This window comes from Podarcis cretensis, assembly GCF_951804945.1.
Source record: "Podarcis cretensis genome assembly, chromosome: 2".
NCBI classification, from domain to species: Eukaryota; Metazoa; Chordata; class Lepidosauria; order Squamata; family Lacertidae; genus Podarcis; species Podarcis cretensis.
The window spans coordinates 77973725-77993918 of record NC_137171.1 but is presented as its reverse complement, the minus strand read 5'-3'; the positions used below and the strand labels follow the sequence as shown (position 1 = coordinate 77993918).

General features: G+C 40.1%; 1 protein-coding gene across 13 annotated transcripts in view; it reads right to left on the bottom strand.

Moving 5' to 3' along the window:
- The window catches only part of ATP2B2 (ATPase plasma membrane Ca2+ transporting 2), a 361888-nt gene that overhangs the window by 221409 nt on the left and 120285 nt on the right, over positions 1-20194 (bottom strand). For all 13 annotated transcript variants that reach the window (XM_079967266.1, XM_079967269.1, XM_079967264.1 and 10 more), the window contains exon 3: positions 9259-9350. The gene's annotated coding sequence lies outside the window, so the exon portion shown is untranslated. The remainder of the gene's footprint in view (positions 1-9258; positions 9351-20194) is intronic.

The following is a 20194-nucleotide window of genomic DNA, read 5'->3' as shown; positions in this document are numbered from 1 at the left end:
GCATTTATAAATTTATTTCTTTGCTGGCTGTCTTCCCAAGTTGTGTGAACCCAGGAACAAAACATGCATTAAGTCCCCTCTCTCTTATGTATATTACCATATTATCCTTGAATTGGAGATACCTGCTGCACTCTAGTACCTGAGGAAATACATCACCTAGTGAAGCCAAGTTAGTATCTCTTAGTAGAATGGATGAGGTTTGGTGAGTAAAGCAACAATGTAAGTTGCTACGGAAATCTTATGGGTCATATAGGAAATATAAACAAACACAGTAGTCATTACTTCCTTGTGACTGTTATTATACTGGCAACTGAAGCACAGAAAACACAAAGCTGGTGTCACTCACAGTGTTCTTGAACAGAGAGATTTTTAAAAAGTGTATTTACTTTTCAGTTGCTTTGTCAATAAACAGATGATCTAACAAATGGTGTCAGTAGTATAATTGTCAATGTTAAAGGTCATTATTTCACTTTCAATATCCTTACTGTTGCTGTCAGATCCAGATTCTAAAGCAGCTATGGTCATTCTTTTTAGCTGGAGACACTGACAGAATCAATGGTGAGGGCCACCAAGTTTCTGCACAGCTAGAATTCACCAGCAGGTTGGGTTGGTTTTTTTTTTCTTTTCTTTATTTGTTACTTTGGGTCATATCATTTAAAATGGTTCCCTATCCTTTCTATGTATGTCTTCAACATTAGCCTCAACTCTATCAGTTTTGGAACAACTGCATAATGCAGTAATGTTAAATATTGCAAGCCATCCTGAGTGATATGTTTTCATAAACAGAAAACGAATATGGACTATGTTTTTGCAAATAACAGATATGAAATTTGAACTTGAAATTTTAAATCAAGGTCTTGAAAGATGAGCAAACCTTCCCCAATCAATTCATCAAAACAATACCCTAAGAAACAGAGGCAATATGTTGGCCTTTTTTCCTTGTTAGTATTAGCATCTTATTAACCCTACAGATATCCTTTAAAGGGCATCACAATTCAACAATGGAAAGGACCACTGCTGCTACACTGCAGTCACTGTACAGCAACTGCAATTACTGAAGCTGCTGGGCATCAGGAACACTATCCCTTGTGACCTGATATTCAAAAGCATTTGTTGGTTAATGAGGTACTAAAGAGGCAATTTGACAGGAACCTAGTAAAACATCCATTTTGCTAGGCACCAATCTAAACACAGAAAATAGGAAAGAATTGGTGTTCTTCCAGTGAGAAGAGTGAAATCGTAATATCTCACTTTCTCTGTCTGTACCTCCTTTTTTATAGCAGTCTTTTTTAACCTTCCTTTTTTGATATCTGCAGCATACTGAAAAGCATACCAAAAGAAAAATTATTCCATTTTTTACATTTTGTAAAAATGTAAAAAATCCTCACTTTTACCACTTCAGAAAAGCAGGTATAGAATGATTAATAGTCGTTAGGCTGCTTTCAGATTGCTGCAATTTTGCAGTCAGGATTCAGCTGCATACCAGCAAATTCAGGTTGTGCAATTAAAGTGGATTTGGTGCTCTTCTGTAACAAACCCGCTTCCAGAAAGCTCCTGAACTTTTTGAAGTAAGGAAAGTGACAGGGAAATGGATGGAAACGTGTGAGATAACCATGGCTTTGAATGACATTGTATAATCTCACAAATCAGAACAAATGGTCCATCAACCATGGACATTGTATGACTTCCTCACAAACATTCTGCAAACAAGGCAGGATGCACTTTCAAGAAACAGGTCATCGGGAAATGACTTTGGAACTCCTGCCCTTTCAGGTTCTAATGGAGACCAACCTAACCCCCGGTCTGAGCTGCTGGAGAGTATTAGGATAATGTGGAGGATAATCTTCCACTGCTGTGAAGGCACCTGCTGCATCCAGAAGCATGGAAAGCAACCTCCAGCAGTCTTCCTCATAGCAATAACCTGTGTAAAAGCTGTGAAGAGGGGCAGGTACAGGTAAGAAGCCCCAGGGACCCCTGAGAGGCACAGCCTTTATTATTAGTTATTGGGGGCCATTCAGAATGTTTCCTTGCAAGGCCCAGCAAGTCAAGCAATTGCTAGGTAACTAGGCCAACCAAGTTCAACCAAAGCAGCATTTTGACTACTTGTCAGATCCTGGAGGTTTCACATGCACAGAAGCAGAGAACTGGAGCTCTCCTTGATGTTGTCTACACAGGTTAAGTCTCTAGATAAGGCTTCCTCAACCTCAGCCCTCCAGATGTTTTTGGCCTACAATTCTCATGATCCCCAGCTAGCAGGTCCAGTGGTCAGGGATGATGGGAATTGTAGTCTCAAAACATCTTGAGGGCCAAGGCTGAGGAAGCCTGCTCTAGATGGTGGCAAATGCATCTTGACTGAATTTGACTAATCTGAATTTGGGGTAAGTGTCAGCATTGTAAGTGAAGTTAAAAGGGCATAGGTGATCAATGAGATCAAATTCTAATACTCATTCCAAACTAGCAATATGTGATGACATCTTAACACAGTTGCCTCAGCTTATTTTCCTTTATACAGATCCAAGAGCTATAGAAACACGGTTAAATAAGCAGCAGTATATAATGCGAGTATACAAACAAAAAATAAATGTGCAAAAATTAAAAGAGCAACTACATAACACAGAAAAATGTGTGCAGCAGTTGCTTCAGAAACATGTAAACAACTGCACAGCAGTAAACACAATATTGGTAAGTGTTAAATCAATATAAAAACATTCATATTAAACCTATCAAGATCTGGTCTTTTCCAGATGGAAATGTTTCTTAATAGCTAATGGGATTAAAAACACCACATTTCATCTTCAGAATTATTCATTCATACTTCAGCGTCTGTCTTGCATAATTAGCACACTATTCTTTCCCCAACTGCAGAAAATAAAGAGCCAGCCTTCTCTATATTAAGTGTGGCTGAATTCTTCCAACATTACTGTACTGAAAATCAGCTATACATCCTATACTGAGGAGTAGATGCTGAGCATCAGGTGATATTAGGACTGACTATGGGAGTTGGCAATAAAGCATTTCTTCAAAAGAAAATGACTGAAGAAAGAAAGAAAGAAAGAAAGAAAGAAAGAAAGAAAGAAAGAAAGAAAATGCATTTATGTTTTTATTGCTCTATCCCCACACAGGGAGAACTGTTGGTTATACAGAGTACCCACAAAACAGCCATCCAATGTGGCAGAAGAAGAGCAATTAAACATAGCATATAGCACAGCCAATATTTAGAAACAGTTAATATGCCCAAATAGCTATCATAACCCTTAGAAAAGTCAAAAAGCAACTTTTGTTCCGAGTACATAATATTTGTCTTCCTGAACCATACATGTTTCCAGGACCACAGAATGTGTAGAAAGCACCCAATTTTGGGGCCCTAGAGTCCTAATCTTACAATTACATCTACAGAACTAGGCATATATAGGGTGAGGTCCAATTAGTCCACCACGCACTGTTGCTTTAGATACATCCCCAAAAGAGGACTGGGGGAAGTGACTTTTGCTGCTGTCCCCTTTCCCCTACACCTATCCGGAAATCTGTTCTGCATAGTTGGGGTCCCTCAAAACAGATTATTGGAGTGCTGGGGGTTGCAAGGAGGGGAATCCACACAAAAAAAATCTCTTTTCCTCTTCCCTTAGTGGGTGTCTCCCACTCGATAAAAATGTCTCCAGTGTCATTCCTGATTGATTTGAGGGTTTTTGTTGTTGTTGTTGTTTGCTCCATTGGTTTTAGAATAAGAATAAGAAGTCTCTCTCAAGGTGAGGCAAAGCCACTATACTAGCTAGTTTTCTGGCAGGCAGGTCACTGTTGCTTATTGAGAAGGCGGAATGGCGGGCAGGACAGCGCTTAAATGCACTGCAAAATAAGGATGAATCAGTGCATTTCTGGTCTATTTCAGTTTTCACATTCCAAAATCCATTCCATACTTTTAAATAAGAAAATTGGCATGAAATTTAAATAGTATGTAAATGTGTATCTGGTATACAGTTGAAAATATTTTGATCCTATAAGGGAAAAAATATTTGAAGAAAAGGAGGGAAAATACATATATTCTTTGCATCATTCGCAGAAGCACAATGCCATTTCAAGGGATTCTTTCACCCCATGCCACTATGTGTGCTCTACCTTTGATTGTGTTTACCTTTTAACAACACAATCAAGGGCAAAGAGAAAAGTCATTTCATATTTGACAGGGTAACCCAAATCAAGATCTGACACATCCTTTTTACACAATGACAATTCACACTGAAAAACCATGTACTCTATTCAGAAACCACCTCCTGCACTGTATTTATATTTGCTTCTCAGGTGTGGAATCTTTTCAACACAGTATTAACATTTCCTTTAAAGCACTTCCTTGTTTTCTCCTTGAATAAGGGCATCATGAGAATATTGGCTAGTAATGAAATTTCAGTACTAGTATTTCACTTTCCTTGATAATGAAAACTTAATTGCACTGTTTTATCGCCAGGTGCTTGTATAATAAGAATAGCTTCCCTCTTTTGTAAGGCATGTTGCATCTCATATTGCTCTTCCTTGGCAAACCTGGAGCCATAGGTGGCTCAAACTGTTTTGCTATCCCCAGCCAGAAATTAGTTTTGCTTCCTTTTCAATGAGACAATAGGGTCCAAGGCAGGGAAATAATTTGGCTTTCTCCACTTAAAGGTTTTCCCAATTATGCTTTGCTTGTTTTATTTATTTCAGAAATTTACATACCGCTTAACACTGCAGTCTCTAATATGGACTTTGGAATTCTTATGGGTCAACACAGCTACCATTACTTTTTGACTGATTGGGATACATGGGGGTCAGTAATAATAACCCTTGAATGCCTATATGTATTTATTGTTTAATATTGGAAGAATGGTTTGTTGAAGTTATTGGAGGCAAAGTTGATATGTTTGATTAGACAAAAAAACATTGCTGACATTTATTAATGGTAATAATCCCTTTTGGACTTTTTGTGTGAAATGGAAAAGGAATGAATTTGAGACATTTTTGGTCTGAAAACTGGGGAAATATTGCTTGACAGAAATTAGAATATCCAAGAGTGAATGTTTTTATTAATTTCCTTTATGTAACTAACAGAAAATTGGAAGTCCTATTTATTTTTCTTCTTTCTTTTCTTTCTATTTTCTTTAATTTTTATTTGGTATCCTCTGGTCTGTTACCAGGATCCATGGATTACACACACATGAAGGTAGTGGATGGTTGGCAGAAGGACCTTAAATGAAAAGCAGGGAAGCAAAGATCTCCCAGGGCGAGAGACTGGGAGAAGAAAAGAAAGCTCCCAGGTGAGAGCTGGGAGGATCCACCTCTTTCTGTGTGTGACAAGGGTTAAGAGCTACATTTGAGAAAGGACTCTATATTTTCTTTTTTTCGTTCCATTTTGTTTCTGCTTAGACTCGTTTCTTTCATCTTATTGTATTATGAAAAGGCTTTAATAAGATCTTATGAAATAAAGGACTGCAGACTTTGGCTCATGGTGAGCAAAAGGCAAACATGTGTACAGTACAGGTGAAAGGAGGCTCTGAATAACACTATGATTATATTGATATATTAATGCAGAAAGAAGGAAGTAGTTCTGAACCGCTTCCTTCTTTACGGTTCAGGAAATTTCATAGTGTAATAATAAGAATAAAAACAAATTAGTTGCCAACATGCAGGTGCACATTTAATACTAAGGTAGCTACTTCCTTGGCTTGGCTGACTTGTGTGCACAATCTCCCCACCCCCATTTCTGTCCTTTCTGCAGCACCTTGGGCAGCATCTCTGGATGGAATAGGGAAAGATGCCTCTGCCTTCTACCAGCTTGCTACCTTATTAGATGTGATTTGTTCTCTGTAACACAAAATGTGAAGGCAAATACTAAGGTGAGCAGTGCATTCGTTCTATTTGGCTGGGATATTAAGGCAAAGGGTGGCAGGAAGAAGCAAGGGAAGGAGGGCTGAGAGATGAAAGGCATGTGGACAGAAACAGCAGAGATGAGCCCATTAACTCCACCACTATACAAGATGTGCTGTTGTCCAGTAGCCCGCAGGAAGCAGCAGGATGGCTGAGGATGAACTGGGAGGGGGGTGGAACAGATATGTAGGGGTTCCATCTGCTTTCCTTGTTCCTCTGGTTTATGCATGTGGTGAAAGTGTTGATGCCTTAGGGGGGAAGAGTTGTTCTGTGGGACTACTGCAGAAAGTAAATGAGGATTGCTCCAATATGCTTGGGAGCCCAACTGAGGACAGAAGCTCTCACCTGGCTTATGCAATTATGGAGCAGGAATGCATCTTGTCTCCTGCCATGTAGCTCCACAGAGCTGAGGCATATGGTACTTTGTAAAAAGCGGGACAATCTCTCAGATGCAAACACAACTGAATTTCAGGTGGGTCACAGAGGCATGCTCAGTCACACTACCGTAATTAGAAAAAAAAATAACAAGTTAAAATCAGTTGCAATATTCGGAACCTAAGACCGTAAGTAAGTGCCCTGCACAAAGTCACATTACATGATCGCAGGTAGCCAACAATTACTCCATTCTGCAATAGATGCAATTATATGCATAGCCAACGTGGTTTTAATAGGCAGTGACGGGTGGGGAGTTGTAGTTAGTCACATATACCAAGGTGCGTGTCATTGATTTTTTTTTCATTTCAGTACTAGCTCAAGATGGATTGACAGGAAAAAGCCTTTTCTGTTGTGAATCACACATCTCCTACAAGAAAGCTGCTGTTTCCCTGAGGCTTTCAGAGTAATAGCAAGGTGAACAGTTCCACAGCAATGAGGCTCAAAAAGAAAGTAAGTGACACCTAGCTGTGGTGTGAAAATGGCAATCATGTCAAAAAGATCAGATGAACAATGTGGGATGGAAGATAAACAGGCTATACAAATGCAGGCATGGACACAATCTGGAATCTGGAAGTGCTGCTGTATTGTGGTAATCCATATATTTTAATAGCTAAGGAATGTGAAGTTTGATGACTTCTACCAATATTGAAATGAGGTGACATGGCATAGCCTTCCCTTGGCATTATAGGCTGCCCTGCTGCAAGGTGCAAACTCTGGCAACAGTTGTTGGCCCCATTAGCTTTTTACTATTTGAAAAATAACACAATGTCCTATATGAGTGAAGCACAGACATCTGGCAAATCTAATTTTATTTTGCATTGCAGAGATTAGGCAAGTCTAGAGAAGGAAAATAAACACATCATTTCACAGTGCAATAATTTTTGTGCATGAGTTTTCGGTAACTCAACGTAGCCAGCATCATAAAGAGCGGGTTTTCCCAGGGAAAGTGGTGGGACAAAAGAGAAACCTCTCTGACCTGTACCAAGAGTTTATGGTACAGAGCTCAACCAGAAGTGTGGATGAACTCTGTATGTGACTATTGCAAAGATCTATAGGATCAGGATTTCAGTGTGTTTCAATCTTCCAAAGACAGGCATTTAAATGTCTGATTACTTAAGTATTAGCAAGAACTCACTTTCAAGAACACATTAAAGCATGACTAAGAATATTTGAAAGATCACATTTTTGTCTCTCTTCAATTTACACCACACACCAAAATACAAATTAGTGTAATATTAATTGATTAATGCAGTGCAATAGGAATGATTGAGTAAGTGGCCATACTTATGATGCACTGAATTAATAATTATAATAAAATGGTTGGCACAGACCGTATGAAAATGCCTTCTGTTTTAAATTGATAAGATATAGGCCATTATCTAGACACATAAAATTTGGGAACTGCTGCTAGCTATAGAATTTAAAAGGAACTTATGGGAGATATAAAAATGCATCATACTGTCCTCTATGCAAGTAAATATTAAACCTTAAGTGCCTCTGCAATAAGGACTATGGAGAAATAATTACCATTCTTGTGTGTCATCCATGGGAGTTCACTGTCAATGTAATACCCAGTAAGTAACTCTCCTACTTATCCCACATTTTGAAAACCTGAATTCTTGAGGATCCTCTGTCATTTCAGTCAATAAGACTATATTCTTACTTTAATAGCTAAGGGCATGCAATTCAAGTAATACACTTACTCTAATGAAATATGATTTAAATCATTGTGAGTTGGTTTGTGAGTTGCAGGTAATGTGGTCATTTAGCTCACGTTGTGGAAAGTAACAGTGCATCACCAGAACACAATACACATTTCCATGTAAAATAACATTTAGATAATCTCTGCATCTTATATGAATGAGTAAGACTCAAATGCACATACAAAATATTTTGAAAAATGAGCTTGATTGTGTAATGCAAATAATTTCTGTTCGGGGAGGGGGTGCAATCAGAATACCAGAAAATGATTCCTGCCATGAAGGATACTGCAGACAGATCAACTACTAATTTTATATTCCCTTGAATAATTCACTATCAATGCAATTCTAGTATCAAGTGTTAAAATGTGCTTCTTTTATAACATGGTCCTGCGCATGTATATTGAAAAGTGCCACTGAGTTCAATGAAACTTTCTTGCTGCAATCCCATGATCTGGGAGTAAGCCTCACTAAATTAAATGTGACTTATAAGAAAGTTAATATGTGCTGTTAAGCTGCAAAAAATCCTATACCTACTTTTCTAGGAATAAGCCAAGGAAAGGCAAGTGACTTACTTCTGAGTGGACATGTATAGGACGGCACTATTAGTTTCTAACTGAATATCCATATAGCCCTACAGTGTCAGTCTTGTCATAATATAGAACAGAACGGCATTCTCAGAAAGAGGGAGCTTCTTAGCAGGATTCATTCAAAAGGTCCCACTAGTGTAAACACATGCAAGGACATCCACTAGCACAAAGGGGCTTTCCCCACTCCTATCCCCATATGCCTCCTTATTGGTTTGGGGTGGGGTCCGAAGAATCTCCAGAAGAGCACACAGTGTGAGATAAAGTGGGCCACTCCATTTGGCAACCTGAAATGCTCGTGAATCAGTCTCCCTGGGGAGGTTGCGAACTCTCCTTCCTTGGAGGTCTTTAAGCAGAGGTTGGATGGCCATCTGTTATGGATGCTTTAGCTGAGATTCCTGCATTGCAGGGGCTGGACTAGATGGCCCTCAGGGTCTCTTCCAACTCTACAATTCTAAGTTTATGGAACAATTGCCACACTGCTGTGTTCCATTCCTCCCAAATATTTTCAGGATTATAGTGAACCAACCATTTTCATTTGTCTGACTGGTTTCTTTTCGCTAGCAATGAAACTTGATTATTTAAGCTTAATAGATAAGCTAAAGATTATTTAGAATGCTTTGAGAACATCATACAAAACTCACAGTGCTGATTTATCCTTAGAAATGAGTTGATAAACTGGAACTGGAGTCACATCACCAGCTTCTTCTAGGGTTAATCAATCTTGATATCGCAACTGGGGAGAGAGGAAAAAACACAACAGAAAGATTCAAGATGACAAGCTATAAAGGACACAAGTGAAGTAGGAGAATAGCAGCAGACTACAATACTGCGATATCAGATTCTAACAATATATGTATGGTTATAGATATAAGCTCGTGAAGGGTTCTCCTAATGTCTCAGTTATACCTTACATGCAAAAAAATGTTCAGGCTTGCCCATTGTATAATCTCACTGAGCTTTTATAGCAGGTATGCTTCCTAAGACATTTAAGCCTTCCCTCTTATTAAAAAAAAAAAGAATTTCACATGTAAAAATCAGTTTTTGCTTAATCTCACCAGATGATAATGCCATCATCTAGAATGTGCATTTGATTTCACTCCCACATTGTTTTGCATTAATATTTACACATGACATAAACAGCATGAAAAGAGGCTAAAACATTTTGGATGTTCTAGGAGATGTGGGTCTTCCATCAGATAACAGTGCTGAGTCTCCTCTTCCTCTTTGCTGGTAGTGATGCAGAACATCTGACTTGATGCCACCATTTCACTAGCTCCAGTTTCAGGTCCATTTCAATCTCATATCTGAAGCATCAAACCTGCTTGCAAAGTTAGTATAGGGCATTTCACACTCCTCCTGTCCCGAGCAATAGGATATTCAGCCTGCTGGTTCTCTTTCAGAAATCTGATAGAATTATAGAATGATCTTACAGGTGGAGAATTATAGGCCCAGTTTGCACACAACACTTCAATAATGTGTGGCATGCAAGTAGCCACTGCTAAAATTTTTATTAGTTGCTTCGCCCCTGCTCCCTTCTTTCCCCTGCAGCAGAAGAAACAAACCAGAGGCTGGCATGCCATTGCAGCAAATCAGTACTCATGCTTTGTTTTTCCCCCACTAGCAGCTGGTGAGGGAGAACAGGTGGGGGACTCATAGCTTTCCAATGCAGTGTGGTGCAACAGTGCCCTACCCCATGCCGCCGCACTGGCCGTCACTGTTTCTCTCCTAACCAAACCATGATGGCAAGCCAAGAACAAAGGGCAGCATGTAACAGGAAGCGAGCCACTGCCGACTTCTCTGGCACATGGAAGGAGTGGGTCAGGAACACTCCAGGGACTTTTGAGCAGCCTGCCCCCAACACATTGCTCATTCACTTTAAAGCATTATTTAATTCAAACTGTGACTTAAAACGATGTGTAATATTGTTTTATTTCCTGATTTGTGTGCCATTTTTAAAGGCATAATTGCCCCTTCAAAGCCGTGTATAAAATTTCAGGAGAAATCATCAGCATCCAGTTAATGCCCCCTTAAATTTCAACAGCACCAGTTAAAACTTGAGTAGTGATTAAGAAAACGAGCGGCAATTAAGAAATAATAATAATCCAAATCAAAATAAATATGTTTGACTTATTGGGCAACTACTGCTGGGGAACAGAAGCAAATGCATAAAACAGTACTGGGTTATACTCTCTGGGCCAGTGCCATGTTCTATGCAGCAGCACCCAGCATATAGCTGGCAATAAATTTTAAGTACAAACAGTAGTTCCAGTGGTGCATCCTCACTTAATCTAACAGGTCTGAGCATAGCAAAATCCAAAATTCAATCAGGCCCCTCCATCCCTTGCAGATGAGTGTAACTTCCAGATGCTTTGGGGTGAATATTTTGGCTGCTGCTAATTGCCCATTAATCAGTGTCTATTTTCTCCATCAATTAGCAGATTCCACCATGCTCAAGAGACAATGGAATTTATATCATATTGCATGATACAGCAGCAAAGATAACAACAAAAGAGGTAGAACACCTCTTTCCTCCCACCCAAAGCTCTTCCGTGTGATGCTGTATACAGTACTTTAACTCAGACACATTCTAATCAAAGTGTCCAACAATCTCTCTGATGAGTCTACTGTACTTTCTATCAGAAATGGAAGTGGGGAAAGGGGTGAGGACAATGACTTATCCTATCTTCAGTCTGCTCTTAGAAAGTGCAGCATGCAGGACACTTCTGTGCTTGGGTTGCCATTGTTTGCAGAAAGGTTTTCATTCATTTTCATTTAGTTAGCATTTTTATTTTCTAGGTTTACTTAGTCTAGCCTGATTGATCTAATCTTCATTCCCAGTGAGTCTAAGAATTTCATTTCACATTTGAAATAAGAAGCCCTGGAGCATGGCAATGACATCATCATATACCAAGGTGCTGTGTTATTCATGTTGCGAACGAAGCCCAAGATAGAAACAAAGCCCCTGTTGTGTGTTCATCCAGACTGCAATTTTCCATAGATCAGCATATGGTGGAGGGAGTAAACATTCACTGGAAAGTATAGATTTAAAATGGCCTCAAATAAACATGGTCCCATCAACAAGGAGAAAGGATTCATTTTATTACTAGGTTTTAGTGTTTTAGTATTGTTATGAGTTTGTGGGTACAAGACACTTCTAAATTCCTGGACCCGGTAAGTGTTAGAATTTAATCAAGCTTCCTGAACCCCTGGATCCAGCAACTGTTAAAATATAAGCCAGGTCAGCTTCCTCATGAGGTAATTGCCTGGAAGACGAGTCAACAAAGAAAAGGTAATGAGCCATTAAGAACGCCAAGGAGAGGAGACTCTGTGCCAGATAGAAAATAGGTGGGGCTCCTCCTCCAACGTGGAGATAGAAGACAAAGTCAGAGTTCGATTTAGAGTTTTGGGGTTGGCCATGATGTGAGGCTGCAGGCTGTTAAAGGCAAAAGCTGGACAGAGGGGTCAGAGAATGGTGGTCGATTTCTGGTTGAATCCAAGACTGAGGCCAATGGAGAAGCAAGACCCTCTTGGGGTGTTGATGCTGTGAACATCTCCATTGTAGCCTCAGGTTGTATATATGTGTAAATAACCCATATATCATAAAGGCACCACGGTCTCTGCTGTGCCTCATTCCCAAAAGAAAATACAGACCCTAGGTAAACGCATGGAACTCCTGGAAAGTCATGCTGCTTGAAGATCAGGGTCACGCAACAGTGTTTTATTTTGTTTTGTTTTGTTTTCCTAAAATTTTATTTAACAGAATTATTTACTTCTCCAAAAATACAATATGCTAAAGGCAGAACAGAGAAAACTAAATCACACTCTTCATAATCAGATTGCTCAGTATGTTCCACGGATTATTCCTGTCATTTGCATATTGCATTATAAAATGCATCAAGTTTAAAAAGGAATTTAAATCAAACTTTCATTGCCAAAGCACACCACAAGGTGGCAAGATTGTAAAAATAAAGATTAAATAAAGATTAGAAGCACATTCAAATAATGGCATTCAGAGTGACATTTGAATTTTAAATTATTACAACATCCTTTGCCTTTGCATTAGTTTAAAATGCTTTCAGCCATCACTGCCCCCATGCTTACAGTAGATGTTCTTTTTTTCAAACTCATCTAACCCCACATTATAATCTAAGAATGCTAACACTGACCTACTTTACAGGGCTGTAAGAATTACCAAGATAATTGTGTATAGTGTTTAAAGCACTATGTGCTGGATGCAGCTGAGCAGGGGCTCTAGAGGGAGCCAGTGCAATGAGTCCTGCTAATGCAATGGGGCTTTCCCCCCTCTCCTCCCCCTGTGCACTCCAAGTCCCCCCAAATTGGCTCTGCGGGCTCTGGAGAACTCCCAAAATAATGTGTGGGAAGAAGAGAGAGGAGATCCCCAATGGCTTCAAGTTACAAGAAAGGAGATTCCGACTAAACATCAGAAAGAACTTTCTGACAGTAAGAGCTGTTCGACAGTAGGACAGACTCCCTCAGGAGATTGTGGGCTCTCCTTCCTTGGAGGGTTTTAAGCAGAGGTTGGCTGGTCATGGATGCTTTAGCTGAGATTCCTGCATTGCAGGGGGTTGGAGTAGATGACCCTTGGGGGTCACTCCCAACGCTACAATTCTATGATCATTCCACTGTGCAAACTGAAAGGCTTGACATGGTGGAACAACTGAAAGAGTGTGGCACTCCTTATCTATGTTTCAAAGACCTGCAACATTTACCGGTATGTATGATTGTATTTTCAACTTGCAACTTTACAACTTCTGGATAAGGATATTTGAACTAATGGAATACTGTACATAAATATGCTGCTGCAGTGGGTATACCAAATTAAAGTGCAGAGTGGTATTGTGATGCTGTTGTGCTAGTGATTATTCCACTAGCAGAACACTACAGCAGAAATAATATAGTGCAACTGACTTTTGGGGTTGGTATGTTGTGCAACAAGCACTGGCGGAGGAAGAGGAGGGCGGGGGGAGCGCACCCCCCCCAGCAGCACAATCCCAGTGGGGTGCCATCGTGGCTGCCCCCCCTCATGCTGGGCACCACGCCCCCACAGGCAGCATGCCACACCCCCAGGACACACGCCAGCCCTGCCCCCGCCTGATCTCTGCCCCCTGGTGCCAGAGCATGAAGCTCCGCCACTGGCGACAAGCACACAAAGTGCAATGAGATTGAGTGTTGGAGGGGGGAGGGTATACAATAAAGGTATTATTATTAGAAAGTGGTGGCGTCCCTTGCATAAAGGACAAAAATGGGTGAAGTGGAAACTTTCTAAACAATACTCCCGCAGGGTTTAATAGTGCCCCCACATTGTGGGGGAAAGTATGCACTGTGCAGAAAGTATGTTCCTGGTGGCCATTAATCCTCAATGCATGTAAATTATTTCTGTACAGTGCACACTTAGCCTGCATCCGCAACATGGGGGCACTAGTATACCCTGTTTGGTGAATATTTTTTTCCTTCAAAGGAGCAGAACTGAGCTGCAATTCAAAATATTCAATGTATAGAATTTTGTATTTGGGGAAATGCTGTTCTTTCCCCCAGAGAGCTCTGCACTTGCTATTGCAAATTGCTCAGAGGGATATCATTATGTAAGTATTCAGAGAATTTGTGATGTATTGCCTCAACCCCATGTCAGAAATATTGTGTAGATTTATTGCTTTAGGGCAAGGATAGGAAGCCAATGGTGTCATTGGACTGTAGCTGCCAATCAACCCCTGTTGATTTAATCCTGAAACATCTAGAGGGTCACAAGTTCCCCAACCCTCTTTAAATGGTTGACCACTACCCATGTCCTACGATTTCAGCATAGGAATGCTGAGACTACTACAGCTGTCCATGTACCAAGTGGTAACCTAAGCAGAGTTATACATGCAACTACTTTGTATTCTAGTAATCTTTATGCTCCTGCTACTGTTCAGGCATCTGGGGAAGCAGGAGAGTGGTTAAAATTCTACTCATTGCTTTGCAGAATGATACAGTTGACCAACTCACTAAATGATTATATCATTAGGAACTCTCTCCCAGGAGACTCTTGCCAGGTGCCTGCTTTAATGCCTTTTTGGCATCCACCTGGCATTTGGTCAGGGCGCAGCCTGACCCCCTCCTCTGGCAATCTTTACAAAGCTTTAGTTTATGGTTGCCATCAATTTTGATTTTAATTCATTTTTATAATGTTTTATAATGTCATACTGTTTTAATGTTGTTAGCCGCCCTGAGCCCGGCTTCGGCTGGGGAGGGCGGGATATAAATAAAATTTATTATTATTATTATTATTATCAAGTAAAACCCTTGTTTATTTTCCTGGCTTTTTACCATCCAATGAGTTTTTATCACGGAGTTTTATGGCCTCTATTTTCCTGCCATTTTTATGGATTTCCCTGAAATATTCTCATTCTATTTTGACTTTTTTTAAACTCCCCTTTGTATTGAAAAGCCTGTTAAATTATAACACTGTACTAAGTCAATGGTCAGAAACAGCCATCTGTTGTATTCAACTTCTCTTTCCTTTTTCTTAAAGGTTTCCCCCTCCCTATACATCAAGGCCCTGCCATTTGATTAAAAGTTTGTGTTGTTAATTTTATTTATATACTTCAGGTTAATTGTTGTCCCTACAGGGCAAATAAAACCAGTACAAAAATGTCTTATATGAATGCAAGGTAAATTCACCTTTGGTATAAATAGCACATCAAGCTACACCTTGCTTGTGTATTTACTAATATTAATATCCTGGGCATCTTTACCAATCTGGAACTTGATAGTTACTTTAACCTTACCTCCAAAGCAAGGTCTTTAAATGTCTTGACCTCATATACCAATGATACAGCATATCTTTGGACTACTAACGTATTTCAGAGTCAGTCCATTATTTGATCCAGTATTTCATGAGTGAAAACAGTTGTCCCTAGAGTCATGCTTCTCAATGTAACTTTCTCAAATATAGGTCACTGAGCAGTTCAAGGGAATCAACAGGGATATTTCCCTTGCCAATATCCAGAGGAGACTTCAATAACCTGGCATCTTCCAGATGTTTTGGACTGCAACTCTCCTCAGCCCCAGCCCCAGCCAACACAGCCAATCATCAGGGATGATAGGAGTTATCGTCTAATAGTATCTGGAGGCCACTGGATTGGGGAAGACTATTCTAGAGAAATATTGTCTACCAGAGTCACTAAAACAGTCTTAGTTCCATTTTCAGGCTGAATGGTTGAAAAAGACATAACAAATGGAAAATGAAATGAATGTGGCTGCCAGAAATGAAATGAATTGTATAAAAAGTATATTCATATTGTTTAGTCATGACTAAGAATTGGCTGGGAAGAGTTAGGAAAATTAGCACTTGAGGTGGAAGAGGGAGCCAACCATGGTTAAGCAATTGCACCTGCACAAGGCCAAATATGTGTGAAATGATAGGATCATATTAATTTCAATATTTCTTACACTACAGAGGAAAAAATGTACACGGATTTAAAAGGATTATTGTAACAAGTAAAATTGAAATAGTCTAACGGGGAAAATGTGCACATAAGCATATGCTGAGAGAAAAAACAGTATTGAGAACTGCCCTGCCCTTGTTCCTTATTTTAGAATCATCAGTCTTCTTTCCAGTTTCCATGATAATGCACCCCTTTCTTTTCCAGGCTAGGTCTCATATTTTAATTCTGGTAAAGCAAATAAAGGTACAAGTCACTGCAATTCTTCATTATTTCAGAAAAGCTTTCATATCACCTCAACACGCTATCAATAATGCTGCTTCAAAAACATATGAGAAAGTATTTTATAGTTTAATAGAAAATGAAAGAGCAGGCAAAATTAATTAACAACGCAGCATGGTTTTCTCTTCCTATTGTTTTGATAAATATCAGTTAAATGGTGATTTATATGGTAGAAAATAAAAAATAAAGTGCTGGTACTCATGTTGATAAAATTGCCTCAGGTGCCAGAACAAAATGGTTGCCAAGGGCAGCCAAAAAAAGAAGTGATGGTACTCTGTACTAGTAAGCACAATCTCTCTCACACACACAACATTACAGATAATAAAATTATTCATATACTACTGGGTTAAATTTCAATTTACTGGTTGTAAATGACCAAATGTGAAACATATTTACTTCATAACCATTTTGCTGAACTAGGACAAGTATTTACTACCAAAGATTAACAAATAAATCAAAGGCTCTAGCAGCAGTTTAGCACTTGATAACAAGCTCTTTTCCCTTAACAACTGAATAGGCCCATTATTACCGTGCCAACTCAAATCTGGTCTTCTAATGCAAACTTATCTGCGAGGGAGGGGGAAAACGAATTACAGAGAGTATTAATAGCAGTCACTAAAAGAACATTGTAGGATTCCATGAATAAGAACACTGGCTTTTCCCTCTGTGACTTCAGAAATATCATGCAAACTTGAAGGAATAAAAATAGAAAATGTACTTTTCTCTCCCAAATTAACTGAAGTCATCCAACTGAATGCTTAGTTCCTGAAGGCTTTAAAAATAACATATTTGTCCTTCTGTAGTTTACCCTGAACTGACATCAGACTGAAAAATGAGTTTTGTGCCCAAACAAACAAAAAACCACCCAAGTACTAATGTATAGGAAAGCTTTCTAAAACACTTAGCCTAGCAAGAAGAAGCCATGATGACATAGGCTATTTGCTCTTGTTTTCATGGCCCTTTAGAATAAAAAGCAAACATATAATGACAAAATCCTTAAGAGCCCAAATCACCCAATTTGGTAATTTATGATGAGAGCAATACATCTGGCACCAGCTTGGCTGCAGGAGTTGCCGGAAGGAGGCATACAAGGCTGCTTTAGGGATACAGCCATCATAAGGACACCACTCTGTATTTGTGTAGGGTTTATGTCCTGATCCCCTGGCCTACCTGGCAGACAGTGTGCCAAGTCCAGAAGCCAATCCACATAACCCAAGTCCAAAGACCAGGAAATGCAGTCCAGGCTCAGTCCAAGTAAGCCAAGATAGTAGCTCAGCAGTCAATCTCAAAGTAGAAACTCATGAAGGTCCAACCCAGGCAAGGTCCCCCAACATGGGCAGTTGAGCAGCCACAGTACACCAACTCTGCTACCTTCTTATACTGTGCCTGCTGATTGCAGCATCTGGGCTTGATGAGGCATGTGACCCTCACCTGCTCTCAGCTTGCCCCAGCTGAGGAATCACATGCCTCCTTCCCCACCTTGCCACCTAGTGAACTAGGCTGCAGGCTCTGGCCTGCCTCTGCTTCCTGGAGTGCCCCACCCACTGTTCCCTATGTCTTAGGACCTGCCATGTTCATGGGGACGGGGGCCTCTCTTGCTCTGGCGAAGGGTCCCACTGCTCCACACACTAGTCCCTGCCCTCTCATCATCCTCTGTCACCCCATGAGTGTTGTCTACAACAACCTCTCCTTCCCCATCCCCAGCTTGCTCCCGTGTGACCCACTCCCAGCTGCACCCCTCACCAGGATCCTCTTCCTCCTTTTCCTCCTCCCCAAAAACCTGCCAGTTCATGACAGTTTGCTCCTTAGCCTTTTCTTCTGCTGAAGATATCCCACAAGGCAGCAGAAGTTTAGGATCAGAGTTTTTCTTCTCCTAGATGGGTTACCTTCCCAGGTTGATGAGCCCCACCTGCCCCTCACCTCCCTCTACAGCACTTCCCTCTACGTGTAGAAATTAATTTAGCAGTGATTAATTTAGCCTATGACACACAAAAGATTGTAAGTGAGTCTGCCATACTGAGATTTGTTAGGCATTCTCAGAAAGGTCCTGACACTTGAGGGTAGGTGGATCTATAATCAAGACATGCCTGTTTTCACCAACTGTGAAAAGATATTTTCTGTTAGTGTTGATTAGCAGATGGACTGTGAAATAGTTTGTCACTCCTAAAACTTTTATTTTAAAAGCAGGCATTGGTTTGAATTTCAGAGTGGCTCTAGAGCCTTTGAATTTGGTTGATGAACAACTTAAATATACACATGTTCTTTACTGATATGTTATTCACTTCTGATAGAGAACACAAGCAGCTGCCAGTCTTACAGTCTGAAAGGGGACATAGGATTCAACAGTGGGTGGGCTGATTCAGGATTAATACAAAATGGCATCTCTGTGCAATCCTAGCTATGTCATAAATGTAGCAGTACAGGTTCCTTCTCAAAGGCGATGTTTCGGAAATGTAAGGAATCAGTGGTCTTTAATTCGAAATTCTGACAGTAAGGAGCAAGTGCTTAACTTTCTGCACTGCCATGACCCACCTACATAATTCCTTTTGGGGAGAGCAGGAGGTTGTCCTTTTCTAACCTTGAAATAAATAAGAGGTGGCCGGGTGGTGTGAATCTCCCTTGAACACTTGCAAAACCTTTGCAGCTTCACACCAGCCTTTTTTTCTGGTGGTTATTCTAATGGTTATTCTTACAGTCTTCTGCATTTGGCCCTACAATCTGAGGTTGTCCAGAATGCTATCTGCAAAGTACCGGAGAGCCATGGCTGTTTATCTTTTTTGCTGAAGCAGAACACAGGCTTTAAAAAAAAATTTAAATGAAGCTTAAACCTCTGCTGTTGTGCTTAAAAACAACAACAAAAACAAAAACAATCGAGAGATGTTTGGTGCTGTTAATCCAATGTTTTGGACACTCATACTTCTTGAAATATCCACAGCCATAGAGAAACATAAATACATACAGAAAACATAGACACAGAGCAGCACAAGACTTTGTTGGGGCCGAGATCAGACTTGGGTGGGGGAATCCTTAACTTCATGCTTTGCTTCAGGAGAGGAGAGGGAAGATAATGACAATTAGGGAACCTTCTTGAAGGAAATGGGCTATGACATGGGGACTTAGGGAGAAGGAGGCAGCTTGAAAACACGGGGTGCTGCTGTTCCCCAGAATGAGAGTGAAGTGGTGATGGGAAGAAGATAGGATAGATGGTATGAAAAATATGGATGCAAGGATATGGTGGTTTATTTCATGCAAATCCCTTCTCTAGTTCTTAGGTCTGAAATATTCATACTAGCAAGGTATTCTGCAAGGTGTTTCTTACAGCAGCTTATCAGATTTCCACTGCCTAACTGTCAACCATAAAATTAGAGGTAAAACTACAGATTCAGACTTGGCTACTAGCTTTGGCAGGAAGTATGATATCCCCTTTAATTCACATCATAATTTCATGTTCAAAAACTAAGATACTAAGCACAGCTGCTGCATTGTTTGATGCATTAGCAGCTGAAGTGTGTGGTTCCTGCATCAGGCAGGTAAAATTGCAGGAAAGAGATCTTACTGTGGAAGCTTGAATTACCATTCTGAGACTTTGCTGTTAATGGGCCTGAAACTGTACACTGCCTTCTTTCCTAAATTGTCTTGTGTCACACCAAGCTAGTTCTCTACTGTAGTTTAAAACTGTATGTGTAGTCCACTGAAAATCATAGGCTAAAAGAAGGAGTTGTCTCCTGGGATAGAAGTGCCTACTTTATGTAGCAGTTATGACTACTGCATTATTGCTCTGAGCATTGTTAGCAAGTACATCTCAACAACCAATATATCTTCCACTTCTTAAGGGTCTTGTAGCAGGAGT